General features: G+C 45.0%; 1 protein-coding gene and 4 non-coding genes across 5 annotated transcripts in view; 1 reads left to right on the top strand and 4 right to left on the bottom strand.

Annotated features, from left to right (window-relative positions):
- Positions 1-22,513, bottom strand: part of LOC124617385 — a 1,108,641-nt gene that overhangs the window by 508,973 nt on the left and 577,155 nt on the right. The gene's annotated exons all lie outside the window — the stretch shown is intronic.
- Positions 1,865-1,936, bottom strand: Trnap-ugg. The gene has a single exon. It is a non-coding gene; the product is annotated as a tRNA-Pro (tRNA).
- Positions 2,600-2,671, top strand: Trnap-ugg. Its single transcript has one exon. It is a non-coding gene; the product is annotated as a tRNA-Pro (tRNA).
- Trnap-ugg lies at positions 6,117-6,188 on the bottom strand. Its single transcript has one exon. It is a non-coding gene; the product is annotated as a tRNA-Pro (tRNA).
- Positions 12,999-13,070, bottom strand: Trnap-ugg. The gene has a single exon. It is a non-coding gene; the product is annotated as a tRNA-Pro (tRNA).

A 22,513-nucleotide genomic window follows, 5' to 3' on the forward strand; every position in this document is an offset into this window, starting at 1 on the left:
AACATAAACCCTCCGCTCTTCACTGAAATGGGAGCCTTGCAATACTTCATTTGTCGTAGCTTCTGGAACTTATGTCTGCAGCGACATCGATAGAGACGTAAGATGAGGAAGTTTGCACACTTTCCAAAGTTTTGTAGAGTAGGACTAACTAACACGCGATGGGCTTTAAGTATTGGAAAACCGCGCGATGTCCAAGTTGAGAATCGTAGACGAGGGTTTGAATCAATCCTGCAATGAATGCGAATCTAGTGTAATGGATAAAATACCAGCGTGTTCTAATCTGCTCAGTGTTGTTTGTCTGTTAGCACTTACAACTCTACGCAAACGCCGCTGCTCTCGGTCGTTATGTGAAGGGCGTCGGCCACTGCGTTGTCCATGGTGAGAAATAACGTGTGAATTTTGGTATTCTCAGCACATTTCTGACATTGTGGACCTCGGATTACTGAATGCCCCAACGATTTCCGTGAAGGAATGTCCAATGCGTCTAGCTCCAACTACCACTCCGCGTTCAAAGTCGTCGTGCGGCCATAACAAAAGACAATTCCGCCAAACTACTGCCCTTTCATAACTTGTGCACACGATACGAACGCCACCTTAATACGTGCATATTGCTGTCCCATAACTTTATCATCCCGGCGTACGTGGGATATTAAATGATAATCTTAATTTCTAGTGATGACTGGGTGTTGTGCGATGTCCTTAGGTTAGTTAGGTTCAAATGGCTCTGAGCACTATGCGACTTAACTTCTGAGGTCATCAGTCGCCTAGAACTTAGAACTAATTAAACCTAACCAACCTAAGGACAGCACACACATCCATGCCCGAGGCAGGATTCGAACCTGCGGCCGTAGCGGTCGCTCGGCTCCAGACTGCAGCGCCTAGAACCGCACGGCCACTCCGGCCGGCGGTTAGTTAGGTTTAAGTAGTTCTAAGTTCTACGGGACTGATGACCATAGATGTTAAGTCCCATAGTGCTCAGAGCCATTTCTTAATTTGTACCTACAAATGCTAAATGGTTTCTTCAAACTGTTCATTATATTCGTAAGGCAAAGAATTAATTAACACTACCGTGTAGGAAAAATCACATTTGTTTATTAGGAGGTAATAACGACGTTTTTGGGCTCCTTTGAAAGTGTTAAAATCTTACCAATATTCACAATACTTGGAATAACATAACTCGTGAGCCAGTTGGAGGTGTAGGTAATGAACTGACCTTGCGGGGGTGTGGTAGGGACACAACTCAATTAAAAAGGTAATACTTGAGTACATGTGAGGAATATTGCAGTTAATTTATTAGCTATTTCATTTGCAGCATCTAGAAAGTAACGCCAGTGTCAAATTTTGATACCATGGATCGTGGACCATATGCTGGGCTTTGGAAATCTCAGTGGGGATTCCCTCTGCAAACTTTCACTGTCGAAAATATTACAATTTATAAAATATTCGGGTCTACCATGCCATGGTCGGGTAAATTTCACATTAAAACCTAATGTTTTGTCTGAATCTGAGGAGGAGATTTTAAGGGGGCTTCGTAGTTTCTTTGAGTGTCGGAAACTGAATGACATCTGGTCCCGGGCTGAAGAAAATACATATGTATCGTCCGTCACGGCGTGATACCAACAGCGGACCACAGGGCACCCTACAACAGCCAATTTCGCCCGGATATTCAAAGGATGTAATGTCACGCCACGCGTAAACGGAATTTTGCTGCAGTCAGTAGCGAGCCAGGGTGTGATTAGGACACTCAAAGAAGCTACGATTTCCCTTGGAAATGTCTTCCGAAGCTGGGGACGAAACGTTGGGTTTTAATGTGAAATCCATCCAACCGCAGCGTAATAGCGCTTAATATTTTAATAAAAGAGATGGGCTCAGCCGGGATTTGAACCCGGGACCTCCTGCACCCAAAGCAGGAATCATACCCCTAGACCACTGAGCCAGCCGAAGTGGATAACACGCATACGTCTATGGCTGTAGCGCGCTTTCCAGCGTGAGTTTGTCCTTGAGTCACGAAAACATCTCACGCCTATTGTAGGATCCTGATGCTGTTTTCGAACGTGAGCATTTAATCGTGTGCTTCTGGGTGTTGAGCCGGGAGGCTGTTTCCGTTTTATGTACAATATTTCGACGAGCGGCCAAATCGAGTAGTTCAGGAACTGCAAATTGTGCTGTTACGTGCACACGTTAACTTGATTCCAACCTGAAATATTACTATCGTGTTCTTCGTTTACTTTTCCCACGTAATGCTAAAAGTATGAAGGAAGCAATGTTGGATGCCGTCGTCAGGTCGATGCGAAGTCATTAAAGGCAGGACATGTGAACTCGAATTTTCGATGATGCGATTCAGAACATGGAGAAACGAGAGACAATCTGATCTTTGAAAAACACGTACGATCAAATGACGAACATCACTTTCTGGTCTAGATTTGGGTTTCTTCTAAACTATCAAGGAACCTGTAATTAATTTTAGTTTGTTTTATTACGGCCAAACAGTGGCGCCCACTTCGCGTGAGGCGTCTCTGTCGTGCCACGGAAGATGCACTGTGGGCTGCATGCTTGGGCGGTGAAAGTGTTACTGCCGGTAGATAAGTAACATACAGCTGGCTCAGTGGTCTAGGGGTATGATTCCTGCTTTGGGTGCAGGAGGTCCCGGGTTCAAATCCCGGCTGAGCCCTTCCATTTTGGCCTCCAATAACAGTAACCCCCCCGAATGTATCGTGTACTGAGCATTCTCGAAATCAGATATACTGCTTTATGGTTAAACAAAGTAAAAGAGTAAACGGCGCTATAGATGCTCAATATTACAGTGTCAGAGTCCTGTTAGGCAATTCCCACCAAATGTTGCAATACCTCTGCACATGTTCTGCATCAGATTTTCGAGTCCGATCTAGCTAACGTTATGTTATTTCGCTTCTTGTTTCTCGCTATTGCTTCATTGCTGGGAGATAATAATGCGGGTCTTGTGGGTCAATCTTAATGCAAATTACTGTTGAGCCCAAACTAATTTTTGGGAAGGTTTTGCCCATTTTCCAACCTTCCTTCCAACGCAAAACCTTTTTTCTTCTCTGGAGTGAGAACGTTCCGTCAATAGCGAAATCTATAGAGACGTAAAACGAGGATGTTTGCACATCTGCCAGCGCATGGTAGAGTAATTACTACGGTATGTTTTTACACAGTGTCCATTTGCCTGAACTCTCAGAACAATTTAGGCGAACGGTGTAGCCATAGAGAATGATATAGATGAACCTAATTGAAATTAATTTATGATCAAAATTTTGAAGCTGCAACAACCACACAAGGTTGAGTTTAGTATATGTGAGCTTCCTTTAACACGCGAAATCAAAGTCACATAAAATTACTGCTGTTCGATGGGATAGAATACGATGGTGAGTTACATTTCACGTAACCACTGACTGTAGTATCGTAGTTTATCGGTACTGCCGGAGCTGGCGCCTACGAGATTCCTGCGGGCGCGCGAGCGGCGCTTTGAACATCACCACCAACGAGGAACCTCCAGGCCACCGACCAATGAAGACAGCCAGGGCGGTGTTATAAGCGGGGTGCATCTGGGCACGAGTCTTCAAGTACAAGATTACTTCTTGGAGCTCGTTGGTGCCGAACGTTAAACCCAGTAGTTCTGTCGGCAATCATTCGGTGCACTTGGACACATGCCTGTCTCGGGCCTCTGCTTATAGTTAACCAAGTCTGCAACAAGTGGCCAACAGTGTAGCAGGTCTTTCGCCCAAGTTTAGCACAATATATTTATTTGAAGTGCACTTGTGTCAACTGATCGTTTGCTTGCCTCTGGAGATTCCTACTGCTACCTAGCACCCATTTATTATTAGCAGCAAGAACATAACATTTGGCTCCTCGGAACATAACGGTTACCGATTCGCGACTTAACACTGACAGCTCGGTGTCTTAGGCAACAAATGCAAAACACAGCTTTTTATGGGGTTTAGAACTCTGGTTCTTTATTCGACTGGTGTATGATTCGACTCCGTGCCTGACAATCCTGTCTTGGAAATGTATACCGTTTCCCTAAATCAGTGAAACGAATGCTGCGATACCTCATTTCCTTCTCCATTCTTGCTCAGTTACACCTTGAGATCCACCTCAAATGACAGTGTACAGTGAGATGACAAATGTCATGGGATATCGGACGTCCTTTTGCCCGGCGTAGTGCAGAAACGTGACGTGGCATAGGCTCAAAAAGTCGTTGGAAGTCCCCTGCAGAAATATTGAGCCACGCTACCTGTATGGCCATCCATAATTGAGAAACTGTTCCCGGTGCAGGATTTTGTGCACTAACTGACCTCTCGAACGTGTCCCATAAATCTTCAATGGCATTCATGTCGGTCGGTCTGAGTGGCAAATCATTCTCTGTAACTGTCAAGAATTTTCGTCAAACCAGTTGCGTACCATAGTGGCCTTGTGGCATGGCGTATTATCATCCACACAAATTCCATAATTGTTGTTGAACACGGAGTCCACGAATCACTGCAAATGGTCTTCAAGTAGCTGAACATAACCACCGGGTTGAATAGTGACTTGTTGACGATTTGTGTCCATGGCTTTGTGGGGTCCGCGCCACTCTCGAACCTCACCATCATCTCTTACCAATTGAAATTTGGACTCATCTGGCCAGGACACGGTTTTCCAGTCGTCTAGGGTCCAACCGATGTGGCCACGAGCCCGGGAGAGGTACTGCAGGCGATGTCGTGTCGGAGCAAAGGCACGCATGTCGGTCGTCTGCTGCCATAACCTATAAACACCGGATCACCCCGCATTGTCAAAACGGATACGTTCGTCGTACGTCCCACACAGATTTCTGCGGTTATTTCATGCTTTGTTGCTTGTGTGCTACGCAAAGGCTGCTACTCTCTGTCTCAAGTGAAGGCCGTCGGCCACTGCTTTGTCTGTGGTGAGAGGTAATGCCCGAAACTTGGTACTCTTGGCACACACTGAGACACTGTGGATCTCGGAATAAGGAATCCCCTAACGATTCCCGGATGTCCCATGCACCCAGCCCCAATTGCCATACCGTGTCCAAAATCTGTTAATTCCCGTCTGCCGCCATAATCACGTCGGATACCTTTTTACATGAATCACTCGGATAACTTTTTACATGAATCACCGGAGCACAAATGACAGCTCCCCCGATGCATTGCCCTTTTATACCTTCTGTACACGATACTACTACCATCTGTAAACGTGCATATCGCTATCCCATGACTTTTGTTGCCTCAGTGTAGGCGCGACATTAAACGACAAAATTCATTTCTTTCTATAAATCCTAATTGGCTTTTTGTAGTTGTTCACCATATTCGCAAGCCAAAGAAATGATTAATGCTACCGTTTAGGAATAATCACAAATATTTATTACGAGGGAATAACTGTTCAGTGACTCCTCTAGAAGTGTTCAAAATCGTACCCCTTTCCGCAACAATAAACAATAACACAATGACTGAGCCAGATGGCACTGTAGGTAACGCATTGGCTGCCGGCGACGCGACCCAAATAAAAAAAGATGAGAGGCGAGTAGGAGCATCCAGAAAGTAACGCCACTCTCAAATTTTCGTACTACGAATCGTCGCCAGTGCATGAACTCACGTTTGGACCGTATGCTGGCTTCTCAAAATCTCACTGGAGATCCCCTCCTTCAGCAGATCGATGGTACAGAGGTTCTAGGCTCAGACGACAGGACTGAACAGAAAGCTTGTAAAATATAAACTTTCACGGCCGGAACTGTCACAAATAATAAAATATTCCGCGCTATTATTCCGCAGTCGCATGGATTTCACATTAAAATCCAACGTTTCGCACCTCATCTACAAGGGCATTTTGAAGGGGGACCTTAGCTTCTTTGATTATCCCAAACTGAATGAAATTTGGATCCCGGTGCTGATGAAGAGGTGTATGAGTCTTCCACCACGGGGTGATAGCAACAGCGGACGACTTGCTGCTGTCAGTAGAGAGCCTGGGTGCGAAACGAACACTGAAAGAAAATGAGAGCCCCTTTCAAAATGCCCTCCACAGATGGGGACGAAATGTTAGGTTTTAATGTGACATCTGTCCGACCACGGCATAACAGCGCAGAATGTTTTATTAAAAGAGAAGGGCTCAGCCGGGATTTGAACCCGGGACCTCCTGCACCCAAAGCAGGAATCATACCCCTAGACCACTGAGCCAGCTGAAGTTTGTAACATGTAGACGTGTACAGCTGTAGCAAGCTGTCCAGAGTTGGAGTTTGCCCTTGAGTCATGAAAACATGTGACGTCTCTTGTGGGACCCTGAAGCAGTTAGAGAATATGCGCATTTAATGGCGTGCGTATCAGTATTGAGGCGAGATGTTTCCGTTTTATGAATAACAATTCGGCAAGTGACTAAGCCGACTTGTTCAGGTACTGCGAGTTGTTCTGTTATGTGTACTCGCTGACTGGACTCCAACCTAGAAGATCACAACATGGGTCTTCGTTTACTTTTCTAATGTAATGCTGAAAAACTGAAGGAAGCTATATTTAATGCTATCTTCAGGTGGATGAGGAAGTCATTAAATACATAACGTTAGCTCGGATATCACAAGGATGAGGAAGGAAATCAACCATATCCTTTTTAAAGGAAACGTCCCCCATTTCCCGTCGGCCGGAGTGGCCGTACGGTTCTAGGCGCTACAAAAAAAATGGTTCAAATGGCTCTGAGCACTATGGGACTTAACTTCTGAGGTCATCAGTCCCCTAGAACTTAGAACTACTTAAACCTAACGACATCACACACATACATGCCCGAGGCAGGGTTCGAACCTGCGACCGTAGCGGTCGCGCGGTTCCAGACTGTAGCGCCTAGAGCCGCCTAGAGCCTATGACCGTTCGGCCACTTCGGCCGGCTCTAGGCGCTACAGTCTGGAGCCTAGCGACCGCTACGGTCGCAGGTTCGAATCCTGCCTTGGGCATGGATGTATGTGATGTCCTTAGGTTAGTTAGGTTTAATTAGTTCTAAGTTCTAGGTGACTGATGACCTCAGAAGTTAAGTTGCATAGTGTTCAGAGCCATTTTGAACCCCATTTCCCTGACTTATTTAGAGAGAGCACGGAAAACCAAAATCTGAGTTTTCAAACTGATAGTTGAATGCCCGTCCTCCCTAATCTAAGATTAATGCCTTACACCTCTCTCGGTCGTAATGTAGAAGATGTAATCACATATATATTACGACCATCTCTGTCAACTTCTTCTAATGAGGTTTGCCTTCACCTAGAAATACTTTCTTCTTCGTGTTAATGTAATCTCTGGAAATGGTATACATGCTGTGTGCTAAGTAATATTCTCGTGAAAATACATCTCAGGTAGCATATCTGAAGGATGATGCAGCGGAAGGAAGATGCAGAAAAAAAGATCAGTTCTTAACGGCCGTCAGCGAAGAGATCATTAGATATCGAAGCTCTTTTACTGGACTAACAAGGTGGGGGTGGGAAGGGGGGGGGGTGGTTGGGAAATATCGGGCTAGTCTTTCGAAAGTTCTGTTGTGCAAGTTATCGAATATCACAGACTACTGTCTGTGGATTGTGTCTGAAACACACAGATTATTTTCTCTCCTTTATCAGGTGGACTAAACAAAAGACACAGGGTTAGCTTGGATAGGCCGGAGTGGTCGATCGGTTCTAGGCGCTACAGTCTGGAACCGCGCGATCGCTACGGTCGCAGGTTCGAATCCTGCCTCGGGCATGAATGTGTGTGATGTCCTTAGGATAGTTAGGTTTAAGTAGTTCTAAGTTATAGGGGACTGATGACCTCAGAAGTTAAGTCCCATAGTGCTCAGAGCCATTTGAACCATTTTTTAGCCTGGATATTAATCTGGCGCCTTTTGCACCCAAACAGTTGTCATACCCCTTTTTAATTATTTTTTTGAAGATAATCGTAATAGAAAGTAATACACAAGATCTCGCATTGTGAAGGTGTAAATTGGATACAATTTGATGCTTTAAATATACAACTATTTGGCACAAATGGGGCACGAACATTAGAGAGTCTGCAGATCCGTTCCCCATTGCATTACCTCGATTCGCTTTTTCTTAATATATGTGTAGAGAGATTGAAGCGTTAAGGGCCCTAGCAAATTAAATAAATAAATCCTAACTACACCTAAACCTCCTGCCCACCTAAGTAATTTAAGGTAACTAAAAGCGGCCATCGTTCGAGTGCCAATTCTTAAGGGCGATAGGAATGAGGGAGAGGAGATTCAAACAAGCATGAAACGACAACTTTTTTCTCGTATTACATCCTTTCATTAGCCTGTACGCGTGGGTGCATCATACCACGTAAGATGATCACAGATGTGTCATAAAATAGGAGTGGCACACCCCAGCTGTGGGGGAAGGAGGTTAAGAAAGAAGCTGTGGAGATGTCCTATGAAAGTTCGTCAGTAATAGGGCAACTTGGCAAGCATAGTATGTGCGATCACAACCAGATACCAGAAGTCGAGGACCGCATGTGAACTATTGTGAAAGAGGTACTCTAAAACCCGTCCTCGAAATGAGATGAGTGTATGGTGTTTTAGAAGAGGGTAATATAAAGTCTGAGGTAACCAACATTGGCAGAGTGCGCTGGTAACAGCCCACAGTGCATTGAATGAGGATCCAAATGCCCCTTTCAGGGAGCATGTAAGAGAATGCTCGTCCGCTTCGTCAAGTTGGCAGTCAGAGCAAAGTGCTGATGTCGCCAGTCCTATATGATAAAATCGACAATTGGTCAGGAAATTACAGTGACACTGACTACCAGAGTGAATGCACATTTGATGGTAGAAAGGGTGCATAGATGCATCCTCAAACCGTCCGCTAGTTAATGTCTGGGTGCTGTACCTCCATGGGGTTGTGAAGGGTGGACAGTGTAAACAGAGGATAAAAGTCCTTCACACAGAAAGGGAGGGTGACCAGGAGATTGTTCCGAACGTAGCTGAATTCGACAAAAAAGTTATGATATGGTACAATAACAAGGAGATGTGTGCTATATCGATCAGTAGTTGGAGAGGAGCTGGTCAGAGGATATCCAAGAGACTGCATGTTAAAGATGTGGAGGACCCCAGGCAGTGCTACAGTATAGTATGCACAAAGAGTGCAGGGGATTACACTCAAACAAGTCAAAGGCTGCCTCTTAACATGTGCAGTGTTAGACTGTTGCAATGGACCTTGAAAGGGCCCCATGGTGACAAAAAATACCCTAACGGTGATTGACGTTGGAGACCAATGAGTTACGACATTGGGAGGATTTGGCAAATAAGTACCACTTTAGGGGCACAACGTGCTGAGATCGGACACACGGTGTAGTTGGTTCCACCTGTGGTGGACGAGGCGGTGAACATGGTGCTCTATGTACTGTAAAGAGCGGCTGCAAACCAATGCCACAGTGCAGTGTGTGAGGCCCATAAAGTCAATCCCTAAGTAATGAATAGTGTGTAATATCAACAGGGAGCGTATCCAGCACCGCAATTTCAAGTCCACGTCCGATGTGCATCATCATCGACTTGTGTACACTAAGGATGCTACGCAAAATATGTCTATACTGCTGGATCGAGTCGATTGTGTCACTGAGTTCTGGTGTGGAGTAGGCGAGAGTTAGAGCGTCTTCATAGGCACTGAAGCGGTAGGTATTATCGGGTAAGATGAGACCCTGCAGGGAGCTGTAAGGTGGCAGCATACAGTAGCTGGGACATAGGACATCCTTGATGCAGAGAGTGGCGTACAGGAATCAGTACAACAAGTCTCCAATTGACTTAGACCGTGGAGGCAGCAGGAAGAAGCAACTGATGGGTCGTGTCTACAGAGATTTGAGGAAACCCCTTACGTTTAGTGACCATGAGGAGGAATTGATATCTAACGTGACTCAAGGTACTTACAAAATCAATAGACACCAGTGCTGCACGGAGCTGACAGACCATGGCATTCCTCCAAAGCCGCCTGAAGGGCAGCTTCACAACCACGTGCAGTCTGTTCTGGTGAAAGTACCGTAGGTAAGACCGTATGTATGTGCACTGCTAAGAGGCGCATGTAGATTTCATAATCCGCATTCATTAAGGTAAGGGTGCGGCATGCGGTGACATTTGTCCCTCCTGATGGCTTAGGTACCAGCAAAAGAACACCAGTGACAAATTTGGGTGGTACCAGTAAGGATGGCGTAAACAGTTCCCAAAGCAACCCTGTCCAGTGAGGGAGCATTAAGGTGGTCAAAGCTCGGTAGAACTCCAGTGGGAGACCACCTAGTGCCGGCGACTTGTTTTTGCCCCCTTGTCGGTTTCATCATAGGTGTTGACTCTGCAATGGTGAGGGTTCGTTCAGGAGCGGAACGGAGGTCTTTAGGAATTGGCTCCAGCATCAGATAGTCATCGTAAAAGTGGAGACAGAGGTCAGCGAAGGCATACACCACCGCCGCCTCCATTGTGTGCCGAGTACCATAAGAGGTGGTGAGGGCAGAAACAAAAGAGTCGACGTCGACAACGATGGCCAGATGCAGCAAGGACCATGGACAGTGATTCGTTGTGTAGAAGATCGTGTTATCGCAAATGTACCATGACGCCAACAGTTTATCTTGTTGGAGGGTGAGGAGAGGGGCTTTAGTAGGCTGGTGCTCCCTATGGACATTAAGTGACGGGGGAATGCGTTGAGATCGCGAAGGATGGTGTAGTGAAAATTGGTGATGTCCCGATGTTACACCACTGCTTCCTTGCCACATTTCATGAAGACCTTTACAACTGCAGATTTCACGCACTTAATCACCAGCGCAACGTGGATGCATGCTACGGTAGATGCTTTTCGCAGGACACCTATGTAGTGGCAATACGTCGTCGTCAGTGCTGTGGTTACTAAGTAGGAAACGTTAAGGTTACAGAACCCTTTGCTGCGCCAGACAGTCTGAGGTGGTAGAGTGTGCAGATGATGGCACAATGGTCCGAAAGCGTAAGGGACCATTTTTCTGACTGGGAGACGTCATTTCCAAGGTAGACAGAGACATAAAACTGCTCGAGTCTGCTCACAGAATGTGCTGTATAGCCGGAGACGTCGGTATGATCCTTCTCTCAAACATCAACGAGATGAAAGTCCGCGATGTGGCGTCGGACATGGCAAATAACCATCTAGTTCTTTGAATGGAGGACTCAGTTGAAACTGGTGTCTACAACAAAGCTAACATAGTGTCCCGAAATCGGTGAGAAACGTCGTATGCGAAGAACGTGGATCGCTGCTGACAGTTTGTGGAGCCACACAGGGTGTAGACACTGACGTTCTGGCGCACTGCCCATCATGTTGATGTTTAATATAGCAAACCTGTACGCCTATGCTAAAGGTGGCGGATGCGCGCATACCGTCGCCGGAGGCGGTATGGGGCAGGGACTGCGAAGAGGTCCTGTCCCACCGACCGGAGTGCGGTCAGTGAGATCTAGTGGTGATATTTTAACCCCGGGAAGAAACCATTCAATGTCAAGCGCCTTTGGGCGGGCGAAGTCTGAACAAAAAGGTGAAACGTAAAGTCGTTTTGCATTACATGTGCGCGCAACGGCCGAGGTGATCCAGACACGCGACATGTGCCTCGCTAGTGGAGCTCTGGTACCTAACCTCTCCTGAGCAGTGCCGGCGGCATACTACCTTTACTATTATTAACTATAGACAGTAACATAACAACTAAGCTATATAGCTCTTTAGGTATTATGTTGGCCTTGGGGGCGAGGGGAGGGGGAGGGAGGGGGGGAACGCCACTCAAATAAAAAAAAAGTGAGACATCAGTACGTGCCAGAAATGTTGCTGCTTATTTGTTAGCCACTAGATTTTCGCCCGGATATGGCCGGTTTCCTCGTCCATTGCTGTCCAATTACAGCTTCAGATCCGTCTCAATGCCGGTATCCTAGACCGGACGATACAACATAAACCGCATTACTTCCTACAAATGTTAAGTGGGCTCTTCAAAAGTTCATTACATTCGTAAGGCAAAGAATTAATTAATGCTACCGTCTAGGAGTAATCACATTTGTTTATTAAGACGGAAAAACTGTTTAGTGACTTCTCTGGAAGTATTCGAAACTTTGTCACTTTCCACTGCAATGAACAAGATCACAACGATTGAACCAGATAGCGCTGTAGGTAAAAAATGAGACACGCTTCGGAGCATCCAGAAACTGATGCACTGTCAGATTTTGTACTACGGATCGTCACACAGCAGAAACTCACGTTTGGACCATATGCCGGGTTCTGAAAATCTCAGTGAGACCCCATCCGTCATCAGATCGATGGAACAGCGTTTATAAGCTAAAGACGACAAGACAAAGAGAAAGGTTGTAAAATGTAGCCGGCCGGTGTGGCCGACCGGTTCTAGGCGCTACAGTCTGGAACCGCGCGACCGCTACGGTCGCAGGTTCGAATCCTGCCTCCGGCATTGATGTGTGTGATGTTCTTAGGTTAGTTAGGTTTAAGTAGTTCCGAGTTCTAGCGGACTGATGACCTCAGATGTTAAGTCCCGTAGTGCTCACAGCCGTTAGAACTATTTTTTTTTTTTTTTTGTAAAATGTAAACTTTCACGGCCGGAAATGACACAATTAATAAAATATTCCAAGCTATTATGCAGTGGTCGGAAGGATTTCACATTAAAACTCTTCGTTCCCATCTGCGGAGGGCATTTTCAAGGGGGATCGAACCTTCTTTGAGTGTCTGAAACTGAATGACATTTGGACCCCGGTGCTGAAAGGAGTGTGTAAGCATCTTCCACCACGGGGTGGACAACGGCAACCGACAACGGCCAGTTGCGCCCGGGTATTCAAGCATGTGCTGTCCCACCACAGCATGGGAGCACGCGTGAACGGAATTTTGCTGCTGTCAATAGCGAGCCTGTGTGTGAAACAGACACTCAAAGAAGTTATGATCCTTTTCGAATATGTCCTCCACAGATGCGGACGAAACGTTAGGTTTCAATGTGATATCTGTCCGACCACGGCATAATAGTAAAGAATGTTTTATTGAAAGAGAAGGGCTCAGCCGGGATTTGAACCCGGGACCTCCTGCACCCAAAGCAGGAATCATACCCCTAGACCACTGAGCCAGCTGAGGTAGAAACATGCAGACGTTTACAGCTGTAGCGCGCTGTCCAGAGTGGGAGTTTGTCCTTGAGTGACGAAAACTTCTGACGTCTCTTGTGGGACCCTGTGGCATTCTGAGAGCATGCGCTCATAATGGTGTGCTTCTGGATGTTGAGCCGAGTTGTTGTTTCTGTTTTATGCGTAATATTTCCACGAGCGGCCCAATCGACTTGTGCCGGTGCAGCCGGCCGCGGAGGCCGAGCGGTTCTAGGCGCTTCAATCCGGAACCGCGCGACTGCTACGGTCGCAGGTTCGAATCCTGCCTCGGGCATGGATGTGTGTGATGTCTTTAGGTTAGTTAGGTTTACGTAGGTCTAAATTCTAGGGGACTGATGACCTCCGATGTTTAGTCCCATAGTGCTCAGAGCCATTTTTGTCCCGGTGCTGCGACGAACTGTGGTGTTAAGTGTATTAATTGACAGGACCCAGCCTGAGAGATTACAAGAGAGTTCTTCGTTTGCTTTCCCTACGTAACGCTGAAGGAAGCCATATTGGGCTATCTTCAGACCGATGACGAAGTCATTAAAGACAGAACATATGCTCGGATAGCACATGGATCAGGAAGAAAATGAGCATATCGTTTGCAAAAGAAACATCCCGCCATTCCCCTGACTTATTTATGAAAGCAAGGGAGACCCAAATAGGAGTTTCCGAACTGATCTTCTCCAATCTGAATTCAGTGCGTTGCATACCTCTCTCGGTCGTAACGCTGAAAATTTAATCGGATGTGTACTACTATCTCATTTGTCAACTTCTTCTAGTGGGGTTTGCCGTAAATCTGAAATACTTTCTTCTTTGTGTAAATGTAATTCCTGGAAATGATATACGTGCTACGTACTAACTAATATTCTGATGAAAATACACATCGAGTGGAATACCTGAAAGATGAAGTTGTTATGGCAGCGAAACAGTCGTGGATGGATTATTAAATATCGTGCTGGGTGTAGTTTGAGGGGAAGGGTGGGTTAGGTAATATCGGGCATAGACTTCCTTCACAAAGATCCGGAAACTGGCTTTTATCAGTTTCTGCGAACCACTGAAAAAAAAATTCTTTTTGGGGTTTATTTATAAAATGATTTATGTAACACAAATTCTTGCTTATGAAATCTTAAACATGTTATATTTACAGTGTAGTTTATACACCGTCTTTTGCAATAGTCTAATTTAGGCCACACGTGTTTCGTTTAATTGCTGAGCATCTTCAGTGGCCACTGTAACAATGCGGTTTTTCTCACAAATCTGTCTGCCAAGATCGTAAACAGTTCTCGTGTTTTACATTGTTACTGCTAAACAATATTAAATTACAATTATTACTCACTATTTTTGTGCTTTCTACTTCATTGCAAATGTTCTTCGACACATACGGTAGGTGCTCCGTTTTTAGAACACAGCATTTCACTGACAATAGGGACTCTTTTCGTTCCATTGAGACATTTGTGGACACATGTCGGCACAATTGTACGCGCGGTGCTGTGAACTGCATTCCGAAGACTAGTGTAATAGCCAACCCGGAGCGAGAAGGGGGGCGAAGAAAAACGGCCAACGTAACTTTTTGCGCGAAAAATAGGGAGGTATTGAAGAGATTAACTTTTTGACACTTTATTTACATAGCTAGCATCACCTGCTCGTGAAGTTTCAATAATTGCTAAAATCACTAATTATGCTTTATGCCCTGATATTTCTCCAGAATTAGACCTCACGGTGATCAGTTTGATCCCCCACTTGCTGATTTCCCACTTATAGTTTGGCTATGAAAATTTGAGAAAATGCATTTTATAATTTATAGGGAAGCTTGTTTTCGCTCGACACAAAATTGGAAATACTGTCGCGAAGGTAAGGCGCTGGCCTTGGCGGAAGCGGTGTTCATATATCAAAATGGACCATTCTTACGTGTTGATGATAAAATTTTCAGTAGTCGGAATGTTGCTAAAGTTCTGATCTACACTACTGGCCATTAAAATTGATACACCACGAAGATGGCGTGCTACAGACGCGAAATGTAACCGACAGGAAGAAGATGCTGTGATATGCAAACGATTAGCTTTTCAGAGCAATCACTAAAGGTTGGCGCCGGTGGCGACACGTACAACGTGCTGACATGAGGAAAGTTTCCAACCGATTTCTCATACACAAACAACAGTTGAACGGTGTTGTCTGGTGAAACGTTGTTGTGATGCCTCGTGTAAGGAGGAGAAATTCGTACCATCACGTTTCCGACTTTGATAAATGTCGGATTGTAGCCTATCGCGATTGGGGTTTATCGTATTGCGACATTGCTGCTCGCGTTGGTCGAGATCGAATGACTGTTGGCAGAATATGGAATCGGTGGGTTCAGGAGGGTAATACGGAACGCCGTGCTGGATCCCAACGGCCTCGTATCACTAGCAGTCGAGATGACAGGCATCTTATCCGTATGGCTGTAACGGATCGTGCAGCCACGTCTCGATCCCTGAGTCAACAGATGGGGACGTTTGCAAGACAACAACCATCTGCACGAACAGTTCGACGACGTTTGCAGCAGCACGGACTATCAGCTCGGAGACCATGGCTGCGGTTACCCTTGACGCTGCATCACAGACAGGAGCGCCTACGATAGTGTACTCTACGACGAACCTGGGTGCACGAATGGCAAAACGCCATTTTTTCGGATGAATCCAGGTTCTGTTTACAGCATCATGATGATCGCATCCGTGTTTGGCGACATCGCGGTGAACGCACGTTGGAAGCGTGTATTCGTCATCGCCATAGTGGGGTATCACCCGGCGTGATGGTATGGGGTGCCATTGGTTACACGTCTCGGTTGTTCTTGTTCGCATTGACGGCACTTTGAACAGTGGACGTTACATTTCAGATGTGTTACGACCCGTTGCTCTACCCTTCATTCGATCCCTGCGAAACCCTACATTTCAGCAGGATAGTGCACGACCGCATGTTGCAGGTCCTGTACGGGCCGTTCCGGATACAGAAAATGTTCGACTGCTGCTCTGGCCAGCACATTCTCCAGATCTCTCACAAATTGAAAACGTCTGGTCAATGGTGGCCGAGCTACTGGCTCGTCACAATACACCAGTCACTACTCTTGATAAACTGTGGTATCGTGTTGAAGCTGCATGGGCAGCTGTATCTGTACACGCCATCCAAGTTCTGTTTGACTCAATGCCCAGGCGTATCAAAGCCGTTATTACGGCCAGAGGTGGTTGTTCTGGGTACTGATTTCTCAGGATCTATGCACCCAAATTGCGTGAAAATGTAATCACATGTCTGTTCTAGTAAAATATATTTGTCCAATGAATACCCGTTTATCATCTGCATTTCTTCTGGGTGTAGCAATTTTAATGGCCAGTAATGTACATGTTATGAATTGGCACAGGTACTTCCCGTGGATTGTATACGGCACTCACAGATTATTTACCTCCGTCATCAGATGGTTGACACAAAGGACTAAACACCAGGCCTCAGCCAGGGTTTGAACCCGGGAGCTCCTGCACCCAAAGCAGGAATCATACCCCCTTTTTCCCCTTAATTTCATTTTGTTGTTCGGTACTGTTCTCTGCATTAGGTCGGGGCAGACGTCACATGACATCCTTTGAAATCCATTGTTGATCCTTTCACTTAGTTTTTTTTTTTCTTACAGAGGGCAGCCAGCTCGTTGACCGAACACCCAACGTGCTGGCTGCCCCTAGACCACAGAGCCAACTAAAACTAGAAACATGCAGACTTCCACAGCTCTAGCGCGCTTACCAGAGTGAAAGTGTCAGTTACGGGTGACGAAATCATCTCGTCTCTCTTTTATGTCCATAACGTATGTTTCAACACAATGCACACGCACTGAATGGAGAAGACCCAGGGCGGGGGGGGGGGGGGGGGGTAGTGGTGGTGGTGGTGGTGGTGGTGGTGGTGGTGGTGGTGGTGGTGGTGGTGGTGGGGGGGGGAGGTTGGAGATCCACGTCCGGCCGTCCAGACATAGTTTCCCCGTTGTTTCCATAAAATGATTATTAGAAATATATGTCGTGTATGTTCTTTCGGACATGTCCGATAGCAGAGACAACATTTGGATCCTGCGTCCACTACGAATGAAGACACAGGAGAATTAAAGGCATTAGCTGCCAGTCGGCATTGATTTAAATTAATGGGGCAAACTGAAAATTTATGCCGGACCAGGATTCATCCCGGCTCTTCTGCTTAACAGGCAGTTGCTCTGCCATTATGCCATCCGGACACAGTTGTCACAACAGTCAAAATGGTGTCTGTTCTGTTGGACATGTCCGAAAGAAGAACACCAAATATATATAATCAAGGCGATGGCGGCCAATGATTCCTTCAGTACAGATGCACACCAATCTGGAACTTATACGGGAATCGGCGAGAAGCGTGATGAGGCTAATGATGAGCAGCGATACCGCGTCAGTAGTGTGAGGTATAAGCTGAGATTTTGGGCTTGTCGGGAGGCGTGCTAGGGTAGTCCGTGCGGGTGTGGTGACCACAGTGCCCGGATGGCATGGGGGTCACCGCAACTGCCTAATAATCAAGAGACTCGGGTTCGAATCGTGGTCTGGCACAAATTTTCAACTTGCTTCATTGATACTCGTATAAATCAATGACCACTGGCAGCTGATCTCTTCAATATTCTGTGCCTTGATTATTAGAGTTTCAAGACTGATCCCTCGTAAAAGAGAGGGCTGATTTCCTTTCCCATTTGATTTTGCAATCAAAGAAAGTACGCCATTTCTTATGATCTGGATGTTGATGTGACGTGAAGACTCAGTCTTCCTTTTCTTCGTCCCAAGAGATTCCATAATTGGTTTTTATGGTCATCAGTTTTCAGTCAAAGACCTTTGTTCCTAACGTCTCTCCCACCCTGCAGAAAGCAAAGAAAACCGCTCATACCAGTAGCTGTAACGAACCTTATACAGTTGACGCGAAGGCTACGGCATCCTGCTGTGCGATACCGTTTTTGTACGCATCTATCATGCGACATATTTCTTGATGGTGCACAATTGTGACCTGCAATCAGTACCTGTTTGTCGCACGATTCTCCTGGGTCCCTGCAGAACAGACATACGGTATATGTGCATTCCTCCGCGATTGCCCAAGCACGGCTGATCGACTACATTCATTTATCAAAAATGGTTCAAATGGCTCTGACCACTATGGGACTTAACAGCTGAGATCATCAGTCCCCTAGAACTTAGAACTACTTAAACCTAACTAACCTAAGGACATCACACACATCCATGCCCGAGGCAGGATTCGAACCTGCGACCGTAGCGGTCGCGCGGTTCCAGACTGAAGCGCCTAGAATCGCTCGTCCACTCCGGCCGGCCCATTCATTTATCCTTCACTCTGATTAAATGACCAACATGCCTCGTTTTGTCTACCCAAGTGGTCTCTTTCAAAATATAAAACTTTTGAAAAAGCTGTGAAATGCTCTTTCGAGGTGTATAGCTTCCTTATTTTTTTTTTTTCTTTCTTTCTGATGATCACAGTGAAACGGCTATTTTGATGAGTTATTCCCATAATTTATTTTGTAAAAATTCTTATCCTGCTGTTGGATCGTCTGAGAAAGTTAATATTACAGAAAATCGTTGGGAAATCCAAAGGTTGAAAAATTTAATGCAGTGGTTCGAAACAGTTTGGAGTCCATTACCCCCTGAATGCAGTCAGATATTAGCTAGTACCCTTCCTCTTGCTCCCGCACCATCTTCAACATCAGCACATAACTTAATCTGACAATGAAAAGAATTTTGTTTAAACAGTTTTATTTTTAAAGTGACGAAAGACATATTATAGTACTAATGAGTTAGTGAGACATCTACTGCTGCTTATTTCTAACTGCCTTTCTTTATAGAACGATGGAGCCGTTATCAGCGCATCGCGAGTGCTACCTACAATTCCTTCTCAGAAAAGGAAACTAACTATCCATAGTAAGAGCAGATACTTGTTGCACATCACGCTTCCTCTGCAGCACCCCTCTCTCTTCAACCACATGGTGCACCCTCATTTAAAATCAGTTAATTTAAAGACAGATTTAGGTTAAAATCAACAGTCGAGATCGCAGTAATATTTGTTTATTAAGCGGTTTCGGCTTCTTCAGAATTTTTGGCCCCCGATGGATGGTGCTGGCGGCTCCTCGGTTTTCTCGTGATGCCACCCACGATCGTACACAGTGAACAACTCGGAGAAGGTATTTTCATGAGGCAAGTATACGGGATAGATATGTATGTCTCAGTTTTAGTGTCATACATACGTGGTACAAAGAACAAAGTATGTGTTTATAAGGTGGACTATGTGAGGAAGATGTCGCTCATACATTCGTTTCACAACCTCCACCACATTGTGCCACGCATTAATGCTAGTATTTGAGAGAGAAAAAAAGAACCAATAGGTAACTTATGTAACCAGTCTTATTGTCTTATAAAATAGTGGTAATAGTTTTGATTTTTTAAAAATAATTTAGTTTCGTGACCGAAACACAATTGAACCCTTTTGTCTTAACCCCTCAGAAAACGTCATTTTGCCGCTCAGAGGTAATTACCCAAGCATGGGAACCGGGGTATCTGATGGTTGGTAAAGGTAACCAAACAGTCTTCTTTTTCTTTTGCCTTTATCCAGTACCTGGACCGGGTCGGCATGGTTCTTGTTGGATTTGGCACTGTTAATGTCAGAGGACGGCCGAATGCCCCTCCTGTCGCCACCGCCTCCAGCCAACCGAGGACGGAATTAATATCCCCAGCTGTCTGCGAGTAGTGTTATCCATGTGGATGTGTGCAAACTTTTTCTAAGACAGTTTTTTTAAATTTTTGTTGTCCTTGCTCTACTTATTACGTACACATGTCTCTCTTACTGCTACCATTATCAGTGTCGATAAAATTATTTGTATCAGTTTTGATAATGAGAATATTTTATAACTTTTCTATAATATTGGGGGGGAAATTGGACAGGTGTACTTTCGAGTGAACATGGTACCCGGTAATTACTGAACACGAATATTTTGCTGCAACCTTCAAGCTCTCTTACCAGCACTCCATAAAGTACTCTACATTAAATTTAACCTCATGGGTCGCTTTAGCAAAGACAAAAATTATAATACTGAAGTAAGTATCGAACTGCACAAACCACTGTTGGAAAGATCTGTTCCTCGCAGACCGAACACAGCTACTTAGCATAGCTAACTGCGTTGTAATTATTGCACAGGGCTCACAAGGACGCTATAAATAAGTTGTTTACTGAGACGAAACCCTTTTAATTTTAGCAGAGTACAAGTTTTGTTAATCAAATGTCATCAGCTAAAACTGTATCAATGCGCACACTTCGACATCTTGCATCACTTGCATGTTGTGTATCTTAAGTGAAACAGTTCACATACTAGAGGTGATGACTGTAAAGGGGACATGTAAAGCGGAGTGTTGTGTATGTGAGGTTGGTTGCGATGAAAGCGAGAAATAAAGTGAGGCAGTTCGGTGTCATTACGTAGCCTACACCTCTCAAATACCATGAAGGGGATAGGCTGGTTTATCCCCAACAACAGACGGTTATCAATAGTGTCATTTGCCATCACTCCACGAGACACCATGCAGATCTGGCATGTGACCCAAAAAACTGTCTCAAGGATTGATTACGAGGAAATTTACCCCCTCTAACCCCCTTCTACGTCACTGTATCCCTTCTCTAAACCACCCACCTTGTTAAATACGGCTGTACCATTTCGAGCCTAAAATAAAACTTTTGTCCACCCCGAAGAGCTTCGTCCAGCAAAAGTGAAAAGATTTCGGTGTGTGATGTGCACATTCTTTATGGCAAGTGGCCACTTCAATAACATTGTTGTCTATGAAACCAAGAAAGTACTTCAGGTTGGTATTTGAGTGCACCTGCCCAGATTCTTCGAATGCATCATGCAGAAACGTCTAAAATAAATTCTGCTTCAGATCACATCATGACAACGCACCAGCTAATCACAGAGTCTCGCGAACGGACCCATCTTTGGTCGTCTGTGTACAAAGCATACCATACCTGAAGGAGATCTCAAAAAACAGCTTACCGCGAAGCTTTCTCCAAATCGTTTGAACGGATACAGCGATTCGTAGAAAATCTGCTACAGAGTTTTAAAAAGGTGCGTATGGATTAATTTCAAAAGATGATAATTACGATACAGTTTCAAAATTGTCAGCACACCCCGCACATAGCAGAATCCCTTGCTCTAGTATTTTCCACCATATTTCCCACATTGTTAAAAAGTAAATCCTTCTGCTAAATTTCTTCGTTATAATTTGAAGCGCCGCAGGATTTCAAATAACAGACCATGTACTAGTTTCAGAAAACTGGACAAGAGTTTCCCTTCTAGCACATATGAGAGGCACAGTATGCACAGGAAAAATATGAAAGGGCAAAATAGAAGGGCTCAGCCGGGATTTGAACCTTTTTTTTTTTTTTTGTAACCATATATATTTATTTAAATATTTTAACAACGATACCCCGGGACCTCCTGCACCCAAAGCAGGAATCATACCCCTAGACCACTGAGCCAGCTGAGAAAAAGAAATTCCAGGTTTCACATCTGTACCTCGCTTTCAGTGGTTAGAGTGTCCTTGAGTCACGCCAACACCTCAACCACTCTCGCGCGTTCCTCAAGCAAGTTAGTAAACAGGAAACTTACCAGCAAATACAATGTGAGCAAGCACGCCAGTTTGCAGGCTTTATCCATGTTGCGAACCTATTCTCCGTTAAACCTCTATATACTTTGAACTCAGTAGAGGTTATTCATTTGTATACGTCCTCCTCTGTCGATTCCTGTGTTCAGTGTCGGTCACTGAATGGAATCTGTAACACCTTATAAAAGAGCTGAGTTATGTGGATAATTGAACTTATCAGTTCTTAGAGAAATCAACTGTACAAGATCCTGTAGGACTAGTGTCGATTTGGACTTCTGAAAAGATAAAGTTACCATGACAGAAATAAAATGTAAAACTTGAAATGTAACGCATGGTGTATGTTTACTAATACGTCGTGCAAAATACAAGGGTAGTTTCGGAAATAATTGAATTAATTTCGCATTTGTTTAATATTTCTTTGCAGTCCTTTGGGTTACACGGAGACAATATTTATGATCGACATTCCCAGTCTGGGAAGCTTTACTATTTGATCCACAATACTAAGCCTGTACACCTGGTGAAACGGAAAGTTCACCTAGAGGAGGAAAATGAGATCAACATAGCGATTGTTTCGTCGCTGAACAAGGAAATCGAAGAGTTACAGACTGTAAGCCACATGAGGTGACATTTCTCAAACATAATGCACAGTTTTGCTTGAAGTTTCTGGTATGTGACCGAAATAATTAATCAGGTTTGATTCCATGGGAATAATTGTGCCCCTCGACCATGATGTAATCCAGGACAGAAAGATCAGGTGG

The sequence above is a fragment of the Schistocerca americana genome, chromosome 1 (genome assembly GCF_021461395.2).
Source record: "Schistocerca americana isolate TAMUIC-IGC-003095 chromosome 1, iqSchAmer2.1, whole genome shotgun sequence".
Taxonomy (NCBI): Eukaryota; Metazoa; Arthropoda; class Insecta; order Orthoptera; family Acrididae; genus Schistocerca; species Schistocerca americana.